The sequence below is a fragment of the Pseudophryne corroboree genome, chromosome 3, assembly GCF_028390025.1.
Source record: "Pseudophryne corroboree isolate aPseCor3 chromosome 3, aPseCor3.hap2, whole genome shotgun sequence".
In the NCBI taxonomy this organism is placed as follows: Eukaryota; Metazoa; Chordata; class Amphibia; order Anura; family Myobatrachidae; genus Pseudophryne; species Pseudophryne corroboree.
In genome coordinates, this window is record NC_086446.1 from 42832895 (window position 1) to 42852522 (window position 19628).

At 40.5% G+C, this 19628-nt stretch overlaps 1 protein-coding gene and 3 pseudogenes across 1 annotated transcript in view; 3 read left to right on the plus strand and 1 right to left on the minus strand.

The window, feature by feature from the left end:
* Positions 1-19628, minus strand: part of LOC135057133 (oocyte zinc finger protein XlCOF7.1-like) — a 352188-nt gene that overhangs the window by 213338 nt on the left and 119222 nt on the right. The gene's annotated exons all lie outside the window — the stretch shown is intronic.
* Positions 5351-5468, plus strand: LOC134896613 (5S ribosomal RNA; annotated as a pseudogene).
* On the plus strand, positions 11625-11742 carry LOC134896614 (5S ribosomal RNA; annotated as a pseudogene).
* LOC134896616 (5S ribosomal RNA) lies at positions 17911-18028 on the plus strand (annotated as a pseudogene).

A 19628-nucleotide genomic window follows, 5' to 3' on the forward strand; every position in this document is an offset into this window, starting at 1 on the left:
GAGGTGAATTCGGTGAAATGATAATGGAAATAAAAATATGTGAAATAAAATAAATAAATGATAATGGAGAAATGATAATTATTGTGTGTAATAAAATATATATCGAAAATATAGAAATATATATATATATAGAAAACTATTATTAATTATATATATATATATAAATATTATTAAATAAATAAATGAATAAATATGAAAAATAATAAAATGAAATAATAATGATAAAAAATATATAATGATAGATATAAAGTAAAGTGAAATGAAATGAATTAATTAGGGTGTGAATATGATGAATTGAGAAATGTGAAGATATATGGATGTGTGGGAATGGGGAATGTGGGGAAATGATGGGTGCGAGAAGGGGGGGTGGAGGGGGGCGGGGAAAATGTGTGAAGCTGGGATGGGGGTGGGTGAAGAGGGAAAGGGGTGAGACCAAGTGGTGTATGTGTGTGTAAGCGTGATGGAAGAGTGAAAAAGCTTGAGTGTTGAAATGATAGTGTGGGGAAAAACTAATAAAAGTGATTGTGAATTTGGGGAAGAAGGAAGGGGGAAAGAAGGGGGGATGAAAATGGGTTGTAAGTGAACGTGAGAAGGATAGAGGGGGGGGGGGAAATGAAGAGGTGAAGTGAGGAGTAAAAAACGGGGTAGGGTAACTTGGAGTGGTGGTGGGGATAAAGTGTTTAAATGGAGCTGGTAAAGTTGGAATGTTCCAAATGGAAATTAAGTATGGAGAAAGATGCTATAATTGATATTTTCATTCAGGCCTTTGGGCATGAGGGTGTCCAATTTAAAAATCCATTCTGATTCCTTCTTCTGAAGTATCATGTTGTAATCTCCTCCTCTCAGGCCCATTCTTATGTGTTCAAGGCCTGAAATGTTAAGGTCCTCTACTCGGCTGTTGTGAAATCTTAGAAAATGTCTGGCAACTGTAGTGAGTTTCTTGAACTGGGCTAGATCAGATTTGGCGTTTCTCACTGTGCTCATATGTTCAAGTGCCCTCACTTTGAGCATACGAGATGTCATGCCAACATATCTCAGATTACATGTGCATGTAATGCAATAAATCACGTTTTCTGTTCTACAGTTGAAGAAGTCCTTTATTTTGATTTGTTGATCGTATCTGTCCGTTACTTCTGTTAAATTTGTGATATGTGGGCACAATTTGCAGTTGCCACATGGATAACTGCCTTTGAGGGGTTTTGGTTTGGAGGGATGTGAAAAGTAACTTCTTACTAATTTATCTTTGAGGTTCGGTGCCCTTCTCCAGCTCATGTTGATATTCTGGCCTACATGGTCCGAGAGATCCTCATCCATTTTGAGGATGTGCCAGTGTGTTTGCAAAATCTTTCTGGCATCCTTCCAGTTTGTGCAGAAGTCTCCAATAAAGCGTAAAACATTCTTATCTGCTTTGGTTTTTTCAGCTTTAGTTTTTACAGGCGGGAAAATCAGCGACTCCCTTTCCACTTTTGATACTTCAGATTTGGCTTTTTTAATGAGTCTATTACTATATCCTCTCTCTTTGAGTCTAGTAGCCAATTCAAAGCTTTTTATTTGAAATGTAGAGTCTTCTGTACAGTTTCTTTTTAATCTGAGGAATTCGCCTTTAGGAATGTTCCTAATGGTGGGTGGAAAATGACTGCTGGTTGAATGGAGCAGACTATTGGTTGAAGTTGCTTTTCTGAAAATCTCTGTGGCTATGGTGTTGGTCTCGTCTCGGTATATCCTAAGGTCAAGAAATGGGATACTGGAATTGCTGCTGGTATATGTGAACTTCATGTTGATCTGATTATCATTGAGGGAACGGATGTATTGATCCAGTTTGTCTTGAGTACCATCCCAGATCATAAAGATATCGTCGATGTAACGTATCCAGATAACAATGTGATTGGTGTACTCTTCTTGATCGTCGCTGAATACAAGTTCACGTTCCCACCAACCTAAAAAGAGGTTTGCATAGGTGGGGGCACATGCCGCCCCCATAGCTGTGCCTCTGGTCTGAATATAGAAACGGTTGTTGAATAGAAAGTAGTTGTGATTCAACACGAATTTAAGTAATTCCATGAGGAATTCTTGAAAGTCACCAAAGCCTTCCATGTTTAGGAAGTAATTAACTGCTGTCAGGCCCAAATCGTGTTGAATGGATGTATATAGGGATTCGACATCTAGTCCCACCAATATGTGGGAGTCCTCCAAATATATTCCTTGAATTTTCTTGAGTACATCTGTCGTGTCTTTGACATATGATGGTAGACTGAGGACATGTTGTCGCAAGTGAACATCCAAAAAACAACTAGCTTTTTCCAGAAGGCCCCCATTACCCGATATAATAGGACGTCCTGGTGGGTTATCTATATTTTTGTGTACCTTAGGTAGCAGATATAGTGTTGGTGTTCTAGGATGTGGTGTGTTCAGATATTCCCATTCTATTTTGGTAATAGTGCCGTGTTGCAGGTGCTTATTGATGATCCGAGAGTAAAGAGTAGAAAAGTTCTGTGTTGGGTCGAATAAGGTCATCTTATAGCAGGAGGTGTCCTTGAGTTGTTTGTTGGCTTCCTTAAGGTACAATGTGGTGGGCCAAATAACTATGTTGCCTCCTTTATCCGACATCTTGATCTGTACATCATCCCATTCTTGTATTTCCTTCACAGCTTCCTTCTGTTTTCTGGACAGGTTGCCAATGATTTTACGTGATTTCTGACGTCGGTAGAGTGTGTCAAAATCTCTTGACACCAGGTCGAGAAATACTTTTATTTCAGGACACTGGTTTTCCGGTGGAAAAAATGTTGATTTATTTTTGCAGATGGGGCGAGCAGATGTGGAGGGTTGTTCATCGGAAAGTTCTTCTAGAATGGCTAAAGCATCCTGATCCTGTTGTGATAAATTACCTATCTCAATGCTTGGCAGTGAGGTATCCCTGTCTTTTTTGGAAAAATGTTTCTTAAGTAAGAGTTTACGTCCAAAAAGGCGAAGATTAATTTCCCACTTGAAACGGTCAAAAAGATTGGTTGGTGAGAAAGAAAGGCCTTTTTCAAGAACACTGGTTTGATCCTGTGTGAGAACGTGTGTAGAGAGATTAATGATTTTGAGCTTGGAATCTTTGTTGGTTATTTCTGTTTCCTGGAGGGGTATCGTCTCTGCTGTGGTGACCGCCATCTTTGTCTTGGTGTTCTTCCTGCCGCCCCGCCTGGTTTTTGTTTTGCAGGGTATCCGCGGGCTCTGCCCCTGCCTTCCTCTAAAAAGAGGCCGAAGATGATGTTGAGTGAAAACTGGAATCTCTCCTGCGATCGAAGGGATCTCTGTGTTCTGAGTTGGAGTCTGGGTGATCCTCTGTATCTGATGGTTCGACTTCAGAGGATGATGGTGTATATTCTCGTCTTGTCACGTCTCTCCTACGAATTTGTTGAGTCCATTTAAAGATATGTCCAGTGGTAAAATCCCGCTTGTCTCTTGCAAACTTGGTCTTTTTTCTTTCAATGATATTGTCCTCATACGACTCTAGATCCTTTTTAATTTTGCCAAAAAGATCTTGAAAAGCGGGATTTCCTTCCCATTGTTCTAGTTTCAGACCAAGATTGTCAATTTCTTTAGTACACTCTTCAAGTATCAAATGATTATGTTTTATTAAGATACCCATCAAATCCTGGGAGCATTTTAGGAGACATGATTCCCAATCTTTGCGTAGATTTTCTGTGGACAGTTCGAATGAGGGAAAAAGTTTTGGTCGTAGACCTCGTGGGGATATTTTTTGTCTGCAATAATGTTCTAAGCTAGTTAGATCCCAATCAACTCTGATGCGCCTCTGCAGGGTTCTCTTCAAAAGGGAGAGGTCATTTTCCCAATTAGCCTCAGGGATGGGATCGGGGATCTTGATGGGAAAAATGGTATCTAAATCCTCAATTGATCTTTTATTCTTCAGTTCAGTTTTCAAACTGAAAGTACTCATATTTTGGTTAATGAAGTCCAGAGAGAGGTATGTGAGATGGTATGAGTTGATTTTCTTTTCTTTTTTAAACAGGTATGTAAAGGAGAAACGCCCTTTTTCTTTTAGATAGATCAGAAAATGGAATTTATTTAATAATATTTATATATATATATATATAATTAATAATAGTTAATAAGTTTTCTATATATATATATATATATATTTCTATATTTTCGATATATATTTTATTACACACAATAATTATCATTTCTCCATTATCATTTATTTATTTTATTTCACATATTTCTATTTCCATTATCATTTCACCGAATTCACCTCCCATTGTCATACCACCTTTACTCATTCACTTCCGCCTTAGCACATTCATTTAACTCCCTTTCCCTACTCTCTTTTCATTCCTATCAGCCCTTTCCCTTCTCCAAAATGGCCGCACTTGTCACCCCCGCAATTACCCCATTGGCTCAACCATACATCTATCACCTCAGCAACAATTCCATTGGTTAGCCCAGTACTCATATACCGGCCACTGGAGAGCAACAGAGAGAGGCTCTCGTGACCAAGCCCACCCCGGTGAAACGTACGTCGAGGAGAAAGACGTCCTTCGGTGACGTCATCGCGGCAACGCCCAACCCGGAAGCGGGCGCCCGCGTCTCTCACTGTCAGCGGGGGAACGTTCGTTGGTGGATCCCTGGAATACACTGGCCGCACGCAGTGCGGCAGCGGTAATATACCCCAGTTCATTCAGGACTTGTTTCACCACATAACCTGCTCCCTGCATTTAAATTTTTATAGCAAAACGAGCAGCGCTAAAAAGAATTAATAGGATTGTACACTTCATCTTATTACTCCCCCGCCCATGGATATCACTTACAGCCTTTATATCAAGTATGCACATTATTGTGTTATTATCACCTTTTCTGTTTTGTATGATTAGCAGTAATTAAGACTCTCAGCATTTAAGACTCTGACATGTTAGTTCTCAAGAGATTGCATTTATGCTTTTATTTATGAGCCAGCCTTGAGCTCTATAATCTGTATGCAGCTACTTACTTACATATGTTTTCATTTGTATTGCATCATTATTTTTTCCTAGAAATAAGGAATTTTTTCACATTTAGTAATTCTGGTGAGCCAGCCTTGAGCTCACAATTTGCATTGTGGGTTTCCCCCACTCAGCAAACAAATTCATGCTTGGAATAAGCTATATTGCACAACATATGTTCTAAAATACCCTTGTGAGCCAGCTTTGAACTCACATTATTGTACTGTGGATTTTTCTTCCATTTATCAGCAATTCTGCACTCGCAGACTCCCCGATACTCCTTTCTGTAAATACCACTGCTATTTGTGCAGGGATATGTGAAATACAGCAAGGAGAGTGTGACCCCCTGTTCCCCCTTATTAGCGGCCCACGGCCATACTATCCTGAATACGCCCGATCCTGTCCAATCTCGGAAGCTAAGCAGGTATGGCCTGGTCAGTATTGGGAAGGGGAACCTCCTGAGAATACCAGGTGCAGTGGGCCACTTTTAAGAGAAAATTGTATATTCTACAAAACCCTCTTACACACACTCTCCTATCTGTGAAAACTATCTCAGACCATCGTGGTATTGACTCACCAGAGTACAGAAAATTCAAGTGTCTCGCCCCCCTTTTTTCTTCCCGTTTTAATATTTTTTCACGGCCCACTGTCTTACTACCCTGAATACGCCCGATTCCTCTTCGATCTCGGAAGCAAGTCGGGTATGGCCTGGCCAGTACCAGGACAGGAAACCTCCTGAGAATACCAGGTACAGTGGGCCCAGTACTTCTGACCCCACCACATTTAACTCCCCAACCATCCCTCCCCCTTCTACTAAGGGAAGTCTGATCACAGTCCGTGCTTCACTTTTTTCAACGTTTCTCTTCGAGATTTATTTTGATTCAATCCAATATTTGTGCATACTGCTTTCATCTTTGATATCCACAATTTAGGCTATTACAGTGACCTTCTAGATACCCTGTATTCCAAATAGACCAACTGGTATCTTTTACTACTGCACTGATATTTTCACCGTTTTTTTCATTTTGTACCTCATTTGCTAAAAAGGTTAAACAAGATTCTTACACACACGAGCCTTAATATTTTTCTATTTTTTTCTCTTTTTATTCAAGGATTAAATTAAAGGTTATGTCTTAATTTTTCTCATTATACATATCATTCTTATTATTTTTCAAATGAGTGCTCCCAAACAAGGGTTTTTTGTCTTTCCCTCTTGTCCTTTTCAATTGTAGTATAACCTACAAAATTCCTGGGAGCACCGCCAATCATTAGCAGTTCTATATCTACCCAACAACTGCATGTACATTGGTCCGTCATTGTTTATATTTATTTCTATGTGCTAGCAATAACAATCATCTGGTGCGGTTCCACAAAATATATGTTCTTATACATTCCTTGGTACTGAGGCCTTTTCCTCAGCTCTTTGGACCCAGCACAGATTCCCTGGCCCTCAGCCCAGGCCACAAATAGAACATTGTTCCATTTTCTGATCTATCTAAAAGAAAAAGGGCGTTTCTCCTTTACATACCTGTTTAAAAAAGAAAAGAAAATCAACTCATACCATCTCACATACCTCTCTCTGGACTTCATTAACCAAAATATGAGTACTTTCAGTTTGAAAACTGAACTGAAGAATAAAAGATCAATTGAGGATTTAGATACCATTTTTCCCATCAAGATCCCCGATCCCATCCCTGAGGCTAATTGGGAAAATGACCTCTCCCTTTTGAAGAGAACCCTGCAGAGGCGCATCAGAGTTGATTGGGATCTAACTAGCTTAGAACATTATTGCAGACAAAAAATATCCCCACGAGGTCTACGACCAAAACTTTTTCCCTCATTCGAACTGTCCACAGAAAATCTACGCAAAGATTGGGAATCATGTCTCCTAAAATGCTCCCAGGATTTGATGGGTATCTTAATAAAACATAATCATTTGATACTTGAAGAGTGTACTAAAGAAATTGACAATCTTGGTCTGAAACTAGAACAATGGGAAGGAAATCCCGCTTTTCAAGATCTTTTTGGCAAAATTAAAAAGGATCTAGAGTCGTATGAGGACAATATCATTGAAAGAAAAAAGACCAAGTTTGCAAGAGACAAGCGGGATTTTACCACTGGACATATCTTTAAATGGACTCAACAAATTCGTAGGAGAGACGTGACAAGACGAGAATATACACCATCATCCTCTGAAGTCGAACCATCAGATACAGAGGATCACCCAGACTCCAACTCAGAACACAGAGATCCCTTCGATCGCAGGAGAGATTCCAGTTTTCACTCAACATCATCTTCGGCCTCTTTTTTAGAGGAAGGCAGGGGCAGAGCCCGCGGATACCCTGCAAAACAAAAACCAGGCGGGGCGGCAGGAAGAACACCAAGACAAAGATGGCGGTCACCACAGCAGAGACGATACCCCTCCAGGAAACAGAAATAACCAACAAAGATTCCAAGCTCAAAATCATTAATCTCTCTACACACGTTCTCACACAGGATCAAACCAGTGTTCTTGAAAAAGGCCTTTCTTTCTCACCAACCAATCTTTTTGACCGTTTCAAGTGGGAAATTAATCTTCGCCTTTTGGACGTAAACTCTTACTTAAGAAACATTTTTCCAAAAAAGACAGGGATACCTCACTGCCAAGCATTGAGATAGGTAATTTATCACAACAGGATCAGGATGCTTTAGCCATTCTAGAAGAACTTTCCGATGAACAACCCTCCACATCTGCTCGCCCCATCTGCAAAAATAAATCAACATTTTTTCCACCGGATAACCAGTGTCCTGAAATAAAAGTATTTCTCGACCTGGTGTCAAGAGATTTTGACACACTCTACCGACGTCAGAAATCACGTAAAATCATTGGCAACCTGTCCAGAAAACAGAAGGAAGCTGTGAAGGAAATACAAGAATGGGATGATGTACAGATCAAGATGTCGGATAAAGGAGGCAACATAGTTATTTGGCCCACCACATTGTACCTTAAGGAAGCCAACAAACAACTCAAGGACACCTCCTGCTATAAGATGACCTTATTCGACCCAACACAGAACTTTTCTACTCTTTACTCTCGGATCATCAATAAGCACCTGCAACACGGCACTATTACCAAAATAGAATGGGAATATCTGAACACACCACATCCTAGAACACCAACACTATATCTGCTACCTAAGGTACACAAAAATATAGATAACCCACCAGGACGTCCTATTATATCGGGTAATGGGGGCCTTCTGGAAAAAGCTAGTTGTTTTTTGGATGTTCACTTGCGACAACATGTCCTCAGTCTACCATCATATGTCAAAGACACGACAGATGTACTCAAGAAAATTCAAGGAATATATTTGGAGGACTCCCACATATTGGTGGGACTAGATGTCGAATCCCTATATACATCCATTCAACACGATTTGGGCCTGACAGCAGTTAATTACTTCCTAAACATGGAAGGCTTTGGTGACTTTCAAGAATTCCTCATGGAATTACTTAAATTCGTGTTGAATCACAACTACTTTCTATTCAACAACCGTTTCTATATTCAGACCAGAGGCACAGCTATGGGGGCGGCATGTGCCCCCACCTATGCAAACCTCTTTTTAGGTTGGTGGGAACGTGAACTTGTATTCAGCGACGATCAAGAAGAGTACACCAATCACATTGTTATCTGGATACGTTACATCGACGATATCTTTATGATCTGGGATGGTACTCAAGACAAACTGGATCAATACATCCGTTCCCTCAATGATAATCAGATCAACATGAAGTTCACATATACCAGCAGCAATTCCAGTATCCCATTTCTTGACCTTAGGATATACCGAGACGAGACCAACACCATAGCCACAGAGATTTTCAGAAAAGCAACTTCAACCAATAGTCTGCTCCATTCAACCAGCAGTCATTTTCCACCCACCATTAGGAACATTCCTAAAGGCGAATTCCTCAGATTAAAAAGAAACTGTACAGAAGACTCTACATTTCAAATAAAAAGCTTTGAATTGGCTACTAGACTCAAAGAGAGAGGATATAGTAATAGACTCATTAAAAAAGCCAAATCTGAAGTATCAAAAGTGGAAAGGGAGTCGCTGATTTTCCCGCCTGTAAAAACTAAAGCTGAAAAAACCAAAGCAGATAAGAATGTTTTACGCTTTATTGGAGACTTCTGCACAAACTGGAAGGATGCCAGAAAGATTTTGCAAACACACTGGCACATCCTCAAAATGGATGAGGATCTCTCGGACCATGTAGGCCAGAATATCAACATGAGCTGGAGAAGGGCACCGAACCTCAAAGATAAATTAGTAAGAAGTTACTTTTCACATCCCTCCAAACCAAAACCCCTCAAAGGCAGTTATCCATGTGGCAACTGCAAATTGTGCCCACATATCACAAATTTAACAGAAGTAACGGACAGATACGATCAACAAATCAAAATAAAGGACTTCTTCAACTGTAGAACAGAAAACGTGATTTATTGCATTACATGCACATGTAATCTGAGATATGTTGGCATGACATCTCGTATGCTCAAAGTGAGGGCACTTGAACATATGAGCACAGTGAGAAACGCCAAATCTGATCTAGCCCAGTTCAAGAAACTCACTACAGTTGCCAGACATTTTCTAAGATTTCACAACAGCCGAGTAGAGGACCTTAACATTTCAGGCCTTGAACACATAAGAATGGGCCTGAGAGGAGGAGATTACAACATGATACTTCAGAAGAAGGAATCAGAATGGATTTTTAAATTGGACACCCTCATGCCCAAAGGCCTGAATGAAAATATCAATTATAGCATCTTTCTCCATACTTAATTTCCATTTGGAACATTCCAACTTTACCAGCTCCATTTAAACACTTTATCCCCACCACCACTCCAAGTTACCCTACCCCGTTTTTTACTCCTCACTTCACCTCTTCATTTCCCCCCCCCCCCTCTATCCTTCTCACGTTCACTTACAACCCATTTTCATCCCCCCTTCTTTCCCCCTTCCTTCTTCCCCAAATTCACAATCACTTTTATTAGTTTTTCCCCACACTATCATTTCAACACTCAAGCTTTTTCACTCTTCCATCACGCTTACACACACATACACCACTTGGTCTCACCCCTTTCCCTCTTCACCCACCCCCATCCCAGCTTCACACATTTTCCCCGCCCCCCTCCACCCCCCCTTCTCGCACCCATCATTTCCCCACATTCCCCATTCCCACACATCCATATATCTTCACATTTCTCAATTCATCATATTCACACCCTAATTAATTCATTTCATTTCACTTTACTTTATATCTATCATTATATATTTTTTATCATTATTATTTCATTTTATTATTTTTCATATTTATTCATTTATTTATTTAATAATATTTATATATATATATATATAATTAATAATAGTTTTCTATATATATATATATATATTTCTATATTTTCGATATATATTTTATTACACACAATAATTATCATTTCTCCATTATCATTTATTTATTTTATTTCACATATTTTTATTTCCATTATCATTTCACCGAATTCACCTCCCATTGTCATACCACCTTTACTCATTCACTTCCGCCTTAGCACATTCATTTTCCTCCCTTTCCCTACTCTCTTTTCATTCCTATCAGCCCTTTCCCTTCTCCAAAATGGCCGCACTTGTCACCCCCGCAATTACCCCATTGGCTCAACCATACATCTATCACCTCAGCAACAATTCCATTGGTTAGCCCAGTACTCATATACCGGCCACTGGAGAGCAACAGAGAGAGGCTCTCGTGACCAAGCCCACCCCGGTGAAACGTACGTCGAGGAGAAAGACGTCCTTCGGTGACGTCATCGCGGCAACGCCCAACCCGGAAGCGGGCGCCCGCGTCTCTCACTGTCAGCGGGGGAACGTTCGTTGGTGGATCCCTGGAATACACTGGCCGCACGCAGTGCGGCAGCGGTAATATACCCCAGTTCATTCAGGACTTGTTTCACCACATAACCTGCTCCCTGCATTTAAATTTTTATAGCAAAACGAGCAGCGCTAAAAAGAATTAATAGGATTGTACACTTCATCTTATTACTCCCCCGCCCATGGATATCACTTACAGCCTTTATATCAAGTATGCACATTATTGTGTTATTATCACCTTTTCTGTTTTGTATGATTAGCAGTAATTAAGACTCTCAGCATTTAAGACTCTGACATGTTAGTTCTCAAGAGATTGCATTTATGCTTTTATTTATGAGCCAGCCTTGAGCTCTATAATCTGTATGCAGCTACTTACTTACATATGTTTTCATTTGTATTGCATCATTATTTTTTCCTAGAAATAAGGAATTTTTTCACATTTAGTAATTCTGGTGAGCCAGCCTTGAGCTCACAATTTGCATTGTGGGTTTCCCCCACTCAGCAAACAAATTCATGCTTGGAATAAGCTATATTGCACAACATATGTTCTAAAATACCCTTGTGAGCCAGCTTTGAACTCACATTATTGTACTGTGGATTTTTCTTCCATTTATCAGCAATTCTGCACTCGCAGACTCCCCGATACTCCTTTCTGTAAATACCACTGCTATTTGTGCAGGGATATGTGAAATACAGCAAGGAGAGTGTGACCCCCTGTTCCCCCTTATTAGCGGCCCACGGCCATACTATCCTGAATACGCCCGATCCTGTCCAATCTCGGAAGCTAAGCAGGTATGGCCTGGTCAGTATTGGGAAGGGGAACCTCCTGAGAATACCAGGTGCAGTGGGCCACTTTTAAGAGAAAATTGTATATTCTACAAAACCCTCTTACACACACTCTCCTATCTGTGAAAACTATCTCAGACCATCGTGGTATTGACTCACCAGAGTACAGAAAATTCAAGTGTCTCGCCCCCCTTTTTTCTTCCCGTTTTAATATTTTTTCACGGCCCACTGTCTTACTACCCTGAATACGCCCGATTCCTCTTCGATCTCGGAAGCAAGTCGGGTATGGCCTGGCCAGTACCAGGACAGGAAACCTCCTGAGAATACCAGGTACAGTGGGCCCAGTACTTCTGACCCCACCACATTTAACTCCCCAACCATCCCTCCCCCTTCTACTAAGGGAAGTCTGATCACAGTCCGTGCTTCACTTTTTTCAACGTTTCTCTTCGAGATTTATTTTGATTCAATCCAATATTTGTGCATACTGCTTTCATCTTTGATATCCACAATTTAGGCTATTACAGTGACCTTCTAGATACCCTGTATTCCAAATAGACCAACTGGTATCTTTTACTACTGCACTGATATTTTCACCGTTTTTTTCATTTTGTACCTCATTTGCTAAAAAGGTTAAACAAGATTCTTACACACACGAGCCTTAATATTTTTCTATTTTTTTCTCTTTTTATTCAAGGATTAAATTAAAGGTTATGTCTTAATTTTTCTCATTATACATATCATTCTTATTATTTTTCAAATGAGTGCTCCCAAACAAGGGTTTTTTGTCTTTCCCTCTTGTCCTTTTCAATTGTAGTATAACCTACAAAATTCCTGGGAGCACCGCCAATCATTAGCAGTTCTATATCTACCCAACAACTGCATGTACATTGGTCCGTCATTGTTTATATTTATTTCTATGTGCTAGCAATAACAATCATCTGGTGCGGTTCCACAAAATATATGTTCTTATACATTCCTTGGTACTGAGGCCTTTTCCTCAGCTCTTTGGACCCAGCACAGATTCCCTGGCCCTCAGCCCAGGCCACAAATAGAACATCGTTCCATTTTCTGATCTATCTAAAAGAAAAAGGGCGTTTCTCCTTTACATACCTGTTTAAAAAAGAAAAGAAAATCAACTCATACCATCTCACATACCTCTCTCTGGACTTCATTAACCAAAATATGAGTACTTTCAGTTTGAAAACTGAACTGAAGAATAAAAGATCAATTGAGGATTTAGATACCATTTTTCCCATCAAGATCCCCGATCCCATCCCTGAGGCTAATTGGGAAAATGACCTCTCCCTTTTGAAGAGAACCCTGCAGAGGCGCATCAGAGTTGATTGGGATCTAACTAGCTTAGAACATTATTGCAGACAAAAAATATCCCCACGAGGTCTACGACCAAAACTTTTTCCCTCATTCGAACTGTCCACAGAAAATCTACGCAAAGATTGGGAATCATGTCTCCTAAAATGCTCCCAGGATTTGATGGGTATCTTAATAAAACATAATCATTTAATACTTGAAGAGTGTACTAAAGAAATTGACAATCTTGGTCTGAAACTAGAACAATGGGAAGGAAATCCCGCTTTTCAAGATCTTTTTGGCAAAATTAAAAAGGATCTAGAGTCGTATGAGGACAATATCATTGAAAGAAAAAAGACCAAGTTTGCAAGAGACAAGCGGGATTTTACCACTGGACATATCTTTAAATGGACTCAACAAATTCGTAGGAGAGACGTGACAAGACGAGAATATACACCATCATCCTCTGAAGTCGAACCATCAGATACAGAGGATCACCCAGACTCCAACTCAGAACACAGAGATCCCTTCGATCGCAGGAGAGATTCCAGTTTTCACTCAACATCATCTTCGGCCTCTTTTTTAGAGGAAGGCAGGGGCAGAGCCCGCGGATACCCTGCAAAACAAAAACCAGGCGGGGCGGCAGGAAGAACACCAAGACAAAGATGGTGGTCACCACAGCAGAGACGATACCCCTCCAGGAAACAGAAATAACCAACAAAGATTCCAAGCTCAAAATCATTAATCTCTCTACACACGTTCTCACACAGGATCAAACCAGTGTTCTTGAAAAAGGCCTTTCTTTCTCACCAACCAATCTTTTTGACCATTTCAAGTGGGAAATTAATCTTCGCCTTTTTGGACGTAAACTCTTACTTAAGAAACATTTTTCCAAAAAAGACAGGGATACCTCACTGCCAAGCATTGAGATAGGTAATTTATCACAACAGGATCAGGATGCTTTAGCCATTCTAGAAGAACTTTCCGATGAACAACCCTCCACATCTGCTCGCCCCATCTGCAAAAATAAATCAACATTTTTTCCACCGGATAACCAGTGTCCTGAAATAAAAGTATTTCTCGACCTGGTGTCAAGAGATTTTGACACACTCTACCGACGTCAGAAATCACGTAAAATCATTGGCAACCTGTCCAGAAAACAGAAGGAAGCTGTGAAGGAAATACAAGAATGGGATGATGTACAGATCAAGATGTCGGATAAAGGAGGCAACATAGTTATTTGGCCCACCACATTGTACCTTAAGGAAGCCAACAAACAACTCAAGGACACCTCCTGCTATAAGATGACCTTATTCGACCCAACACAGAACTTTTCTACTCTTTACTCTCGGATCATCAATAAGCACCTGCAACACGGCACTATTACCAAAATAGAATGGGAATATCTGAACACACCACATCCTAGAACACCAACACTATATCTGCTACCTAAGGTACACAAAAATATAGATAACCCACCAGGACGTCCTATTATATCGGGTAATGGGGGCCTTCTGGAAAAAGCTAGTTGTTTTTTGGATGTTCACTTGCGACAACATGTCCTCAGTCTACCATCATATGTCAAAGACACGACAGATGTACTCAAGAAAATTCAAGGAATATATTTGGAGGACTCCCACATATTGGTGGGACTAGATGTCGAATCCCTATATACATCCATTCAACACGATTTGGGCCTGACAGCAGTTAATTACTTCCTAAACATGGAAGGCTTTGGTGACTTTCAAGAATTCCTCATGGAATTACTTAAATTCGTGTTGAATCACAACTACTTTCTATTCAACAACCGTTTCTATATTCAGACCAGAGGCACAGCTATGGGGGCGGCATGTGCCCCCACCTATGCAAACCTCTTTTTAGGTTGGTGGGAACGTGAACTTGTATTCAGCGACGATCAAGAAGAGTACACCAATCACATTGTTATCTGGATACGTTACATCGACGATATCTTTATGATCTGGGATGGTACTCAAGACAAACTGGATCAATACATCCGTTCCCTCAATGATAATCAGATCAACATGAAGTTCACATATACCAGCAGCAATTCCAGTATCCCATTTCTTGACCTTAGGATATACCGAGACGAGACCAACACCATAGCCACAGAGATTTTCAGAAAAGCAACTTCAACCAATAGTCTGCTCCATTCAACCAGCAGTCATTTTCCACCCACCATTAGGAACATTCCTAAAGGCGAATTCCTCAGATTAAAAAGAAACTGTACAGAAGACTCTACATTTCAAATAAAAAGCTTTGAATTGGCTACTAGACTCAAAGAGAGAGGATATAGTAATAGACTCATTAAAAAAGCCAAATCTGAAGTATCAAAAGTGGAAAGGGAGTCGCTGATTTTCCCGCCTGTAAAAACTAAAGCTGAAAAAACCAAAGCAGATAAGAATGTTTTACGCTTTATTGGAGACTTCTGCACAAACTGGAAGGATGCCAGAAAGATTTTGCAAACACACTGGCACATCCTCAAAATGGATGAGGATCTCTCGGACCATGTAGGCCAGAATATCAACATGAGCTGGAGAAGGGCACCGAACCTCAAAGATAAATTAGTAAGAAGTTACTTTTCACATCCCTCCAAACCAAAACCCCTCAAAGGCAGTTATCCATGTGGCAACTGCAAATTGTGCCCACATATCACAAATTTAACAGAAGTAACGGACAGATACGATCAACAAATCAAAATAAAGGACTTCTTCAACTGTAGAACAGAAAACGTGATTTATTGCATTACATGCACATGTAATCTGAGATATGTTGGCATGACATCTCGTATGCTCAAAGTGAGGGCACTTGAACATATGAGCACAGTGAGAAACGCCAAATCTGATCTAGCCCAGTTCAAGAAACTCACTACAGTTGCCAGACATTTTCTAAGATTTCACAACAGCCGAGTAGAGGACCTTAACATTTCAGGCCTTGAACACATAAGAATGGGCCTGAGAGGAGGAGATTACAACATGATACTTCAGAAGAAGGAATCAGAATGGATTTTTAAATTGGACACCCTCATGCCCAAAGGCCTGAATGAAAATATCAATTATAGCATCTTTCTCCATACTTAATTTCCATTTGGAACATTCCAACTTTACCAGCTCCATTTAAACACTTTATCCCCACCACCACTCCAAGTTACCCTACCCCGTTTTTTACTCCTCACTTCACCTCTTCATTTCCCCCCCCCCCTCTATCCTTCTCACGTTCACTTACAACCCATTTTCATCCCCCCTTCTTTCCCCCTTCCTTCTTCCCCAAATTCACAATCACTTTTATTAGTTTTTCCCCACACTATCATTTCAACACTCAAGCTTTTTCACTCTTCCATCACGCTTACACACACATACACCACTTGGTCTCACCCCTTTCCCTCTTCACCCACCCCCATCCCAGCTTCACACATTTTCCCCGCCCCCCTCCACCCCCCCTTCTCGCACCCATCATTTCCCCACATTCCCCATTCCCACACATCCATATATCTTCACATTTCTCAATTCATCATATTCACACCCTAATTAATTCATTTCATTTCACTTTACTTTATATCTATCATTATATATTTTTTATCATTATTATTTCATTTTATTATTTTTCATATTTATTCATTTATTTATTTATTTAATAATATTTATATATACATATATATAATTAATAATAGTTTTCTATATATATATATATATATATATATATTTCTATATTTTCGATATATATTTTATTACACACAATAATTATCATTTCTCCATTATCATTTATTTATTTTATTTCACATATTTTTATTTCCATTATCATTTCACCGAATTCACCTCCCATTGTCATACCACCTTTACTCATTCACTTCCGCCTTAGCACATTCATTTTCCTCCCTTTCCCTACTCTCTTTTCATTCCTATCAGCCCTTTCCCTTCTCCAAAATGGCCGCACTTGTCACCCCCGCAATTACCCCATTGGCTCAACCATACATCTATCACCTCAGCAACAATTCCATTGGTTAGCCCAGTACTCATATACCGGCCACTGGAGAGCAACAGAGAGAGGCTCTCGTGACCAAGCCCACCCCGGTGAAACGTACGTCGAGGAGAAAGACGTCCTTCGGTGACGTCATCGCGGCAACGCCCAACCCGGAAGCGGGCGCCCGCGTCTCTCACTGTCAGCGGGGGAACGTTCGTTGGTGGATCCCTGGAATACACTGGCCGCACGCAGTGCGGCAGCGGTAATATACCCCAGTTCATTCAGGACTTGTTTCACCACATAACCTGCTCCCTGCATTTAAATTTTTATAGCAAAACGAGCAGCGCTAAAAAGAATTAATAGGATTGTACACTTCATCTTATTACTCCCCCGCCCATGGATATCACTTACAGCCTTTATATCAAGTATGCACATTATTGTGTTATTATCACCTTTTCTGTTTTGTATGATTAGCAGTAATTAAGACTCTCAGCATTTAAGACTCTGACATGTTAGTTCTCAAGAGATTGCATTTATGCTTTTATTTATGAGCCAGCCTTGAGCTCTATAATCTGTATGCAGCTACTTACTTACATATGTTTTCATTTGTATTGCATCATTATTTTTTCCTAGAAATAAGGAATTTTTTCACATTTAGTAATTCTGGTGAGCCAGCCTTGAGCTCACAATTTGCATTGTGGGTTTCCCCCACTCAGCAAACAAATTCATGCTTGGAATAAGCTATATTGCACAACATATGTTCTAAAATACCCTTGTGAGCCAGCTTTGAACTCACATTATTGTACTGTGGATTTTTCTTCCATTTATCAGCAATTCTGCACTCGCAGACTCCCCGATACTCCTTTCTGTAAATACCACTGCTATTTGTGCAGGGATATGTGAAATACAGCAAGGAGAGTGTGACCCCCTGTTCCCCCTTATTAGCGGCCCACGGCCATACTATCCTGAATACGCCCGATCCTGTCCAATCTCGGAAGCTAAGCAGGTATGGCCTGGTCAGTATTGGGAAGGGGAACCTCCTGAGAATACCAGGTGCAGTGGGCCACTTTTAAGAGAAAATTGTATATTCTACAAAACCCTCTTACACACACTCTCCTATCTGTGAAAACTATCTCAGACCATCGTGGTATTGACTCACCAGAGTACAGAAAATTCAAGTGTCTCGCCCCCCTTTTTTCTTCCCGTTTTAATATTTTTTCACGGCCCACTGTCTTACTACCCTGAATACGCCCGATTCCTCTTCGATCTCGGAAGCAAGTCGGGTATGGCCTGGCCAGTACCAGGACAGGAAACCTCCTGAGAATACCAGGTACAGTGGGCCCAGTACTTCTGACCCCACCACATTTAACTCCCCAACCATCCCTCCCCCTTCTACTAAGGGAAGTCTGATCACAGTCCGTGCTTCACTTTTTTCAACGTTTCTCTTCGAGATTTATTTTGATTCAATCCAATATTTGTGCATACTGCTTTCATCTTTGATATCCACAATTTAGGCTATTACAGTGACCTTCTAGATACCCTGTATTCCAAATAGACCAACTGGTATCTTTTACTACTGCACTGATATTTTCACCGTTTTTTTCATTTTGTACCTCATTTGCTAAAAAGGCTAAACAAGATTCTTACACACACGAGCCTTAATATTTTTCTATTTTTTTCTCTTTTTATTCAAGGATTAAATTAAAGGTTATGTCTTAATTTTTCTCATTATACATATCATTCTTATTATTTTTCAAATGAGTGCTCCCAAACAAGGGTTTTTTGTCTTTCCCTCTTGTCCTTTTCAATTGCCAGGGTGTTATGCAGATTTTGCGGACGTGTTCTCCAAAAAAGTTGCAGAGGTACTACCTCCCCATCGCCCCTATGACTGTGCCATTGATTTGTTGCCGAATGCTAAGCTTCCCAAGAGCAGGTTGTACTCCCTGTCACGTCCTGAGACTCAGGCTATGGCAGAGTACATTCAGGAGAACTTGGCTAAAGGATTTATCAGACCTTCACAGTCTCCAGTTGGGTCGGGGTTCTTCTTTGTGGGTAAAAAGGACGGTTCATTGCGACCCTGCATCGACTTCAGGGAATTGAACCGTATCACGATTAAAAACTCATACCCACTGCCTCTCATTTCGGTCTTGTTTGACCAGCTTCGTACTGCCACCATTTTTTCTAAGATTGACCTACGCGGTGCGTACAATCTAATCCGAATAAGAGAGGGGGATGAATGGAAGACTGCCTTTAATACCCACTCAGGGCATTATGAATATTTGGTGATGCCTTTTGGGCTCTGTAATGCCCCGGCAGTCTTCCAGGATTTCATGAACGATGTGCTCAGGGAATATTTGGATAGATTCTTAGTTGTATACTTAGATGACATCCTAATCTTCTCCCATTCCCTGGAGGAACATCGGAAGCATGTACACTTAGTCCTCCAGAAACTCAGAGACCACCGGCTTGGGGCGAAGCTGGAGAAGTGCGAATTTGAAGTTCAGCAAATCGCATTTCTAGGATATATTATCTCCCCAGAAGGTTTCCAAATGGAGGGTTCCAAGGTACAGGCAGTCCTGGATTGGGTGCAGCCCACTAGTTTGAAGGCGCTTCAGCGTTTCCTGGGCTTTGCAAATTTTTATAGACGATTTATCGCTGGATTTTC